A 9,549-nucleotide genomic window follows, 5' to 3' on the forward strand; every position below is an offset into this window, starting at 1 on the left:
CAAGGTCATGATCTTCAATACATCCCAATCATCCATGCACAAAGAGGACTTCACTTTTGATGGGTTACAAGTGGAGGTTCTTGCATCGTACACATACTTGGGGGTTCTTTTTTTTTCCCAAACTTCACGATGCGGCTAGACTATAGGCTCGACTGAGCAGGGGATATGCCACACTTGCTAGACTTGAGTGGTAGTGCTTTTACTCTCACTTCTAGGATCCCCAAACCAAGACTCTTCTCTTTAACTCATTTGTCTTCCCAATGGGTATGTATGGCAGTCCTTTTTGGGGTCCAAACCTACTATCAAAGATAGAATAGGCTAGAGTTGAGGGGCTTCATGTTCTCATGCTTTCATGGATGATCTGGAGTAAGCCTTTCATCCTACATCAGGTAGACCTAGGTGAGTTTGGAGCATCCCCACTCTAGCTTGATGTTGCATTCTAGGCTGTCACATATCTCTATTTCATCAAGGGATATGACTCTTGCACATACATGCAAGTGGTTTGAGAGCCTGAGGCTCAACATAGATGGATTATCCCCCTTTCAGTACAGCACTGAGGCCCCCTCCATCCTACTCACATATCACAAGGTGAACCAGGTCATCCAAGAGGCTCTCTCACAATACACACATTCAGGACTAGTTGGCACACCACAAGCTCCTATGAAGCTCAATTTGTACAAAGACCATTGCTTGTGGATTTCACTAAAGGGCTCTGATCCAATTGATACACCTCCCCCACTCCTTGAGGATATCCATTGGGCAATTCTACATCTCATTGCACTGACTTTACTTTGAGAGTGGACCGAGGTAGAGGGTAAACGCAAAGAGGTTTGCATTTGTACCCTATGTGATCATCAAGAGATCAAGTTAGAGGAGAACTTTGCTTTCAGATACCCTTGGTACTATCAAATTAGAGGTCACTATCATTGTCTTTTCAGATCCAAAGAGGTTTGCATTTGTACCCTATGTGATCATCAAGAGATCAAGTCAGAGGAGAACTTTGCTTTCAGATACCCTTAGTACTATCAAATTAGAGGTCACTATCATTGTCCTATGAAGCTTAATTTGTACAAAGACCATTGCTTGTGGATTTCACTAAAGGGCTTTGATCCACTAGGATACACATTGATACACCTCCCCCACTCCTTGATGATATCCATTGGGCAGTTCTGCATCTCATTGCACTGACTTTACTTTGAGAGTGGACCGGGGCAGAGGGTAAACCCAAAGACGTTTGCATTTGTACCCTATGTGCATCAAGAGATCAAGTCAGAGGAGAACTTTGCAACTTTGCTTTTAGATACCCTTGGTACTATCAAATTAGAGGTCACTATCATTGTCTCTTCAAATCCAAACACCTGTCTTTCCCAAATCAATGATACTTTGTGATTTACACAAGAAGCATTTGCTTAGGACACATACGCAAGATCAATATGTATAGTAGACTTCACTCAGAGCATGATCACCAAGTTGTTCTAGCTAGACATCACTGACCAATAGGGCTTAAGGAGAGGACAAATTAGAGGACTAGAGCAAGAGACACGTCTGGCTTGCCAGTAGGTCAAGGCATATGTTAGACTAGGAGATCTTCCCTCCATGCTTAAGAGAATGGTAACAGGAGTGACGGTCACACTAGTTCATCATAGAGCCATAGCTAGGAGATCACAATAGACCACGCTATTAACAGGAAAGTTTGTACAAGTCGGTGAATCCCTGTTTATAAAGCAAACCAACAATGGACCATTTTGTAGTAATGACTTTGTGGACACTATATAGAAGTTGAGCTTGGATAAGTCCTAGTAAGCATCATTTTTGTTGAAGAGGGGAGTCTGCCTACCTGCCACCATCCAACAAAAAAACATGGTAAGAACCTACTTAAATTTGATTGGGAAGATAGGTGTCATAAACACCCCTCCCTTGTTATCGGGATCACAATAAAAAAGTAGCTTAAACATAGACTTAAATAGCTTGCAGTGGTGTTGAATGTGTAAAAGGTGGGTTTATAACTAGTGGAGTGAGTTAGTCAACTAAGATGAATATGCTAGGGTAAATTAACTTGAGGAAAAAATAGAGGCGAAGGGGAAATGTATTAAAAAATAGATCAAAGTATTGAGAGCTTGGAACGTGGGAAAAATTACTTGTGGGACATTTTAAGGGAATTTTAAAAGGGAAGATACAGGGGGAAATAAAAAAGAGGGTTTAGTAGGGGTAATTAAATAAGTAGATAAGGGGGAGGTCAAGGGAGAAAGATAGATTAGGAACATAGATAAAGAGTTGGTTTAAAGCCTAAAGAAGTAGTGGGGGTTAAGGGAGATAGATAGATTAAGAACATAAAGAAATAGATAGATAAGCTAGGATTATAGAGAAAATGGAGGGGGAAATTGAAGAAAAATAAGGGTAAGGAGGGATTGAAAATAAAGCAAAAACCCATGCTAAAAATATCTAGAAATAAAGGGGGAAATTGAAGAAAATTTAAGGGGGAGGGGGGGAAAGAGAAACTGAGTAGGAATAGTGTGCAAGTTTAATAAAATATTAAGGTTTTTAAAGCTAAAATAAAAGTGCAAAAGAAATAAAGAATCAACAAAAAGGGAAAAAATAAAAGGAAAATTTTAAGGAAAGGAGGGGAATAGAAGATATATAGAGAAGGGGGAGAGGGTAAATATAGAAGATATATAGAGAGGGGGGGGTAAAAATATATATAGAAGATATATAGGGAAGGGGGAGATATATATAGACGATATATAAAGAAGGGGGAGGTAAATATATAGAAGATATATAGAGAAGGGGGAGGTGAATATATATAGAGAGAGAGGGGGGGGGGAGGAGGGGGAGGGGGGGGAGGTTTAATAAAAATAGAAGTTTTTAAATAAGTTAACCTCCAGTGAGTACATTGCGTGAAAAAACATGATGGGCACAGTTTGAGAGCAGGCACGAGTCTCGAGGCTAAGAATTCACAGGATGTGGAGTAGCTTGATGTGTTGGGCAGCGATGATACAGTGAAGTTGAAGCAAGACATGGCAGGTCACAGGACTTGAGCAGGAATAGGTCGTAGAGTAGTGGATGTGGGCAGCAAGGGCACCACTGCCAGTGCTTGAGTAGCAAGCACACTGTAGGAAGGGATGCGGATGGGTTGGGAGAGTTAATGAAAGCACAGAAGTATAGAGAAATGGAATAGGTATAGAGGCGATGAATTAATTGCCATACAAAAGGGGGTGGGGAGGGGTTGGTAAAGCTATGGAGGCATGAGAAGGGGGCCTATTTAAGCATTAACAGTCGGTTGGTAGTCAGGAGTTTGGGAGTCGATGAGAACGAGAGTTTTGTAACTAGGCAAAGTGGGTAGTTAGTGTAGTTAAGATGTAGTTCGGCGGGGGGAAGTTTTGGGAGTCTGGGGTAGTTTGGGAAGTTTGGTTAGTTTGTTATTGTAGTTAGGTAAGTAAGTAAAGGAAAACTAAGGAAAAAAGGAAAAAAGGGGGGTGGGGAGAAATTAGGGAGAGGTAGGAGTAGAGAGAAAAGATTAGAAAGCGAAAGGAGAGAGGGAAATTTTTGGGGAAATAGGGAAAAAGGGGGGTTAATATGATAAATTAGGGAAGAGAGAGAGTGAGAGGGAGGGGCAAAGGGGGGGGAAGAAATTAAAGAAATAGAGAATAAATTAAGTAAATACAGGAAAAGAAGGAAAAAGAAAAAATAAGAGAAATTAAGACAAAATAAATGAGAAAAATCAGAACAAAATAGGGGAAACTTAGAAACTAGGAGAAATTCTAAGAGGAAATTTTAAGAATTTAGGAGAGAATTAAAGAGGAAACTAGAAACTCAGAACAAAATAGAGAATAAGAGGAAAATTTAAGAAGAAACTAAGAAATAATTAGGGAAAGGAGGAAATAATTAGGAAATTTGAGAAATTAGGAAAATAAAGAAAACTAGAAAGAAAAGGGTGGGAGAGGAAATTAGGCAAAATATATATTAAAAATTTAGGAAAAAGTTGAGGAAAATTAGAAGAAAGTAGGAACAAATAAGGAGAAAATTGAGCAAAAAATAGGAAAAAATTGGGGGAAATTAGGAGAAATTAGGAGGGAAAAAATAAGGGAATTTAGGGGGAGGGAAGATGGTTTAAACGGGTTTTTGAGGGATTATAAAGGAGGAGATAAATAATTAGTATGGTCAAAAGGAAAAAGGGATAGTAACTCTGTGTGTGTGTGTGTGTTGTGATGAGCATGTATCAAGGATTTGCTCTCTCTATGCTCTTTTGACAAGGTTCTAGAGATGAATCCTCAACATTTTCAAATAGTGCTTTGTACTTCCCTTTCTTTCCTTCATGCTCAATATAAGGCTTATTGAGCGGACATCTATTATTGAGAGATATATTTGTCACACAAGCGGAGCTATGTCCATGTTCACACATGCCTCTATTATTCTATGATATCTTGTTCCGTGGACCACTCCTTAGGCTCATCCATAATCAAGGTTAACACCTTGTCTGCTCCAAATGCTTATGGCTTTGTGGCAATAAAGCAATATTGGTCCTCATGCTTTGACTGTGTTGTAATCGCATGGTTACTATGTGAAATCAAAATGTTCATAATGGATTATGATATGCCTATATGTCATGTAGACATAGATGATGCACGCATTATAGTTGCTCACTATTATTCAAGAGAGCTTGACATTTGAATATATCTACAATTTTGACTATACTTCAGCAACACGGGCACACGAGGTTGCAATGTGTCAAATGCAATAAATGTGTTTGCATCGTAGAGTTTAGGTCTCTATGTGAAATTTGTTAGGGTCACCTCCCCAATTTTGAGCCCCCATAAGAGGAGGCAATAGAGAAGGATGATATACACCATAGGCTTGGATAGAAAGGGTACGATTAGGGCTACCATGTGAGCAATAGAGTGGCTATCCTGTGGGTAGCAAACATATCTTCGTGTATAAAATATGAAAGGTACATATTCCACATAAGCAAGAATGAAGGCCAAAACAAGATGCTCAGTGCTACAACAAATACTAGCAATATGATAGTAATGTTGGTCTTCCCGAAGCCTCCAAAGATGCAAAATATTTATTACAAAGATTCAAACATGATTGCTATGAAGACGGACTATGCGGGTACTACTAGAGGTCCTAGATTAAGGGACGAATGGTGGGATATTGTCTGGACAGAGAAGGCCACATTGGCATCTTTCATTTTATGGGCCCATAAGGACTACATGCTGACAATACTACGGACTTCTAGTCGATAGTCTAGAGATAGGGAAAACATGTATATTCACAAACATGTATGTTATGCATGCATATATGTATGTGTGTACATGTGCATGTGTGCATGCGCTGGGAGCTGCACTAACTCCAGCATGGACCTTCATGCACAACTCCTACCTTCCTTGTTCCTTGTCAAAGATGAACCCACAAGCTAATTCTACACTCTTCTCTTCTGCCTGAGAGCGATCTAGATGCTATCAAGCCACTAGGAGAAGCAGATTTTGGTTTTTTTCCTCTGAGCAAGAGCTATTTTGTTTACAGGCTGGTTATTCCTCTCTAGAGAGGGGTCTCTTGTACTTATGGAACTTATGTGTACAAAGCTTATGATCATAATATAATCAAACTTTTTTTTTTGCCCAAATTTGTTTTTGGAGCTTTCCTTGGAAGAGAATAAGATTGTATTAATCAATGAACAACTCACTATGAGGTAAAAGCACCGTTGATGAAATACAGAGACTGTATTAACACCATTGATGGAATACAAGACTATTCGTCCTCGTCTTATAAAGGAAGGAATATTGTACCTACCATACCCAAAAGGCAAGGTACCAACCGTGAGGTAAGCTAACCCTACATAACGAATCCGAGGTATAGAACCATGGTGTAGAAAGAACTAGAGAAATTATTGAAAGTGAGTCTCATCAGTGCCAACAAGAATAATACATTCAAGGTATGTGTGGATTCCACCATAATTAAAGATCAATCTAACAATATTAGAAAGGGTAGCTTTTCATTTCGTGGGGGTTAATCCTCTTCTCTCTCCCATCCTTTCACTAATCTTCTCATTTTCTCCCACTCTTTACCATTCACAACACAACTTTAAAAATTAAGATGTGTATGACAAACATGTCTGCTCTATGTGAAACTTTGCATGGTCTACAACCATACAAATTCTTTGGCCTTGCGCTTCTCGTAACATCTAGAAGTTTAAAGAATGAAGAGAAAATAATAGTTTATGGTGAAAAGTTTAGAGAAGTAATGTCTAAAAGTTAAGAAATTATTCCATAGCTAGTGTTCCATAATCGAATTAGATCTAAGGTAGAAAGTATATTACAATTTTATGTATTTTCTTTTGAATTTTAAAGAAAAAGCTAGGAAAATAAAAAGCCTTTGCATAGTTGTGAGGATCAAGTGCGTATGATCTTGCAACATTTTGAGAGTATGGAGTTTGGTTGAAAACTACTCGTTGCACCTTTCACACTTGAAGCACATGGCTGAGATCTTGCTTGTTCAAGGGATGGCCAATGAGATAAAGTCCACCGCCACTGGGAAGCAAATTATGAGCTTCTCTACTTGCAAATCAAAAGCTAATCCATGGGACTATATAGTAACTCGTGCAAACAAAAAACAAGGTATTACTTGTACAACTCCACATAAATGCACGGTTTCATTGTTGGATTGAACTTACTAACATTCTAGCATAAAGATCATGCCTTAAATCCAAGAATGAGCTTGGCACTTGAGCGTCTTGGCATCTTTTGTCTTTCGCAGACTTGGCATCTTCTTCTATCAAGGCATGCATTGCAAAAGAGTGGGAGTGAATCACTTTAAATACTTTCTTTATAGTCTCTTGGCGAGGCATGCATTACACAACAGTAGGACCAAATTGATTGAAATCCAAGGTCACTTGCATTATGATTTGCCTTCTCTATGATGCTCCCCAAGAAGGCAAACTAGCACTTGACAATTGCATTCCTTTTCAAACTAAAACGTTTGCTTCCTATGCAACCCAATGCCCCTTGCTTCTCTTTTATATATTATATGTGTGTATTAGCTTCTTAGCTTGAATATTACTAATGCTTTTGGTCTTGACTTGCACTCTTTTGCAATAGACCTTCTCTTCCACATTTGCATCAGATCACCTTTGACTTTTACTGTTTGTCCTTATTATTGATTTGATTTACTTTGATGAATTGATTTTCTCTTTGTTGATGACCATAACCTTGAAACTAAACTCATGATTTTGTGAAGTATGAAATGGTTTACTGACATTCTCTAACCTCATCCTTTTGTCAAGCTTAAGGTAAATATTTCCATCATGTTCATTTCTCTTTGCTTCTTTTTTAACCAAAGTTGATACGAAGGCATTTGATGTATTTGAATTTTCTTTGTGCGGCTCATACAATGATGTCCTCCACAAAATTTTTGACATTTAAGGCAGAATCAATGTTATATAGATGGGTTATAAACTAGGTTGCATATGTACAGTTGAAGGTAGTTGTGATATTGGCATTGAAACTTATGAATGGATGGACCTATATGAGTTTTGAAGGGATGTTGTTTACACAAGTAAGACCTTGAGGACATTCATTGTGCATGACTACTCATTTCCATTTTACTACAATAACAAAAAATACAAGAATTCTCAAGGATTCATGGCACAGATATTAAGGCTTCAAATGTGTTCATAATTGAACTAGGAAAGACCAAGCATTTATACAAGGAACTAGCATTGGGCCAAAGCAATGGAAGAAGAGCACCATGGAATCATGAAACCAAATTTGAATTTTGGTTGAAACATTGAAAGGTAAGAATATTGTTGGGTGTGCAAAATCAAAATCTCCTATTGATGGATTAATTGGAAGGCAAAGGCAAGGTTGATTGGAAGAGCTTATGCACAAAGTAATGGTATAGAATATAAAGCACATTTGCATTCAAATTGAGCTCAATAGGAGTTATTTTGTCATTTGCATCCCTACACATTCATCCAATGGATGTAAGGTCAACATCTAGAAGCTTGAGGTACAATTAATATGATAGGGAAAGTAAGACTTTATCTATTCTAGCTAAATTTAGCATGGGATTTTTTTAAATAGTGAAAGGATATGAATATGGAAGAAACAATTATAATAAAGCAAGCACTCAGGGCATGGTGCAACAAGATCAATCCTATTTCACATTGCAAAGCTTTATACCTAGTGAATGGGATCATAGTGCTTGTGGCAAAATTGATACATTGATGATCATCATGGTGTTGCAAGCAAAGCCTATACATTTGTCATGAAGATTCAAGGGATCGAACCATTCTTTTTGTGGGAAATTTTAGGCAAACAATGCCATCATTTGTGGCCATATTGCACACTTAATTATATTACTAGGGGATCTCTTCTCGAAATTTGTGGAGAGTATGTATGCTAAACAATGCCTCGTCATAAAGCTTTTGTATCCATTCCTTTAAGGACAGGCCTTCCTTAATTCTAAAACTTAATTTCAAAATTGTAAACTATACAATGATGCAAAATTTGGAAATTCACTACCCATAGTATACAAAGTAAGATTTGTGTGGTGAAACAACTCCATTATCAGCTCCTTACTATACAAAATTGGATGTTATTCTTCGTAAGAAAATTTTGTCAATGTCGTATATACAAATTTGGATGCTATTCTTTGTTGAAAATTGTGTTAATATCATAGAAACACTGCATGACACACACGAAAATCAAAGCACATCAAGTTGGTGTGGTGGCATGAGAAATTTGGGTATACAAGCATACACATGAGGTAGAAGAGTTGGTGAAAACATGCTCTATGCATGGTTCAATGTAATACACATCGATTTTGAATCTTTACTTCCTACGAGGAGTCACTCCCTTGAAATTGGGAAAAGTCCCCAAAACAATTTACTAGCTTGAAATCTTTTTGTCACCAACCATTCCAGCTTTTTAGGGGGCATTCTAACTTCTTGACGTTACCATGGTTTGAAACGTTCAAGGGCTTTTTTATATTGTAAATACAAGGACATGTCTATACTAAGGATGTGCATAGCGCAAAAGGCAAAACACACTTGAGGTTACTCCCATACTATGTTCTTACTTAACATTTTAGAATAAATATAGTTAAAATGATACCAGCAAGATAGATAAGGATTGTAGGCTAGTGAATGCACTTGATTTGAGATTCAGTCACTATAACCAAAAAGTCAAGGGCACAACTGATATAACAATACACATTTGAAATTGAACTTATCAATAAAGTAGCCATATAATGTACATGACATTTAATAACATGAGGTAATCGATCCTTGTGCACAAATCAACATAATATAAAATGGAAGGCTCCATGCGCTGAATAGTTTTATCCTTAAGAGTTCGAACCATGAATGAAAGGTAAAGAAAAGGAAATGTCATGGTATAAACCCAGTCTTGGAAGTTTGTTTTCAACTATACACATAGTAGTACGATCATACAACTTTTGTGTTTCTTTTGAATGAGATTGAATAAGGGTGGTTGGAAGCCTACGCCACTTTGGCAAACTTAAGAAACAAAATCTTACTCTTGTGTTTCTTTT

This window comes from Dipteris shenzhenensis, chromosome 6 (genome assembly GCF_047967505.1).
Source record: "Dipteris shenzhenensis isolate YYH24624 ecotype China chromosome 6, Dip_SZ_1.0, whole genome shotgun sequence".
Lineage (NCBI taxonomy): Eukaryota > Viridiplantae > Streptophyta > Polypodiopsida > Gleicheniales > Dipteridaceae > Dipteris > Dipteris shenzhenensis.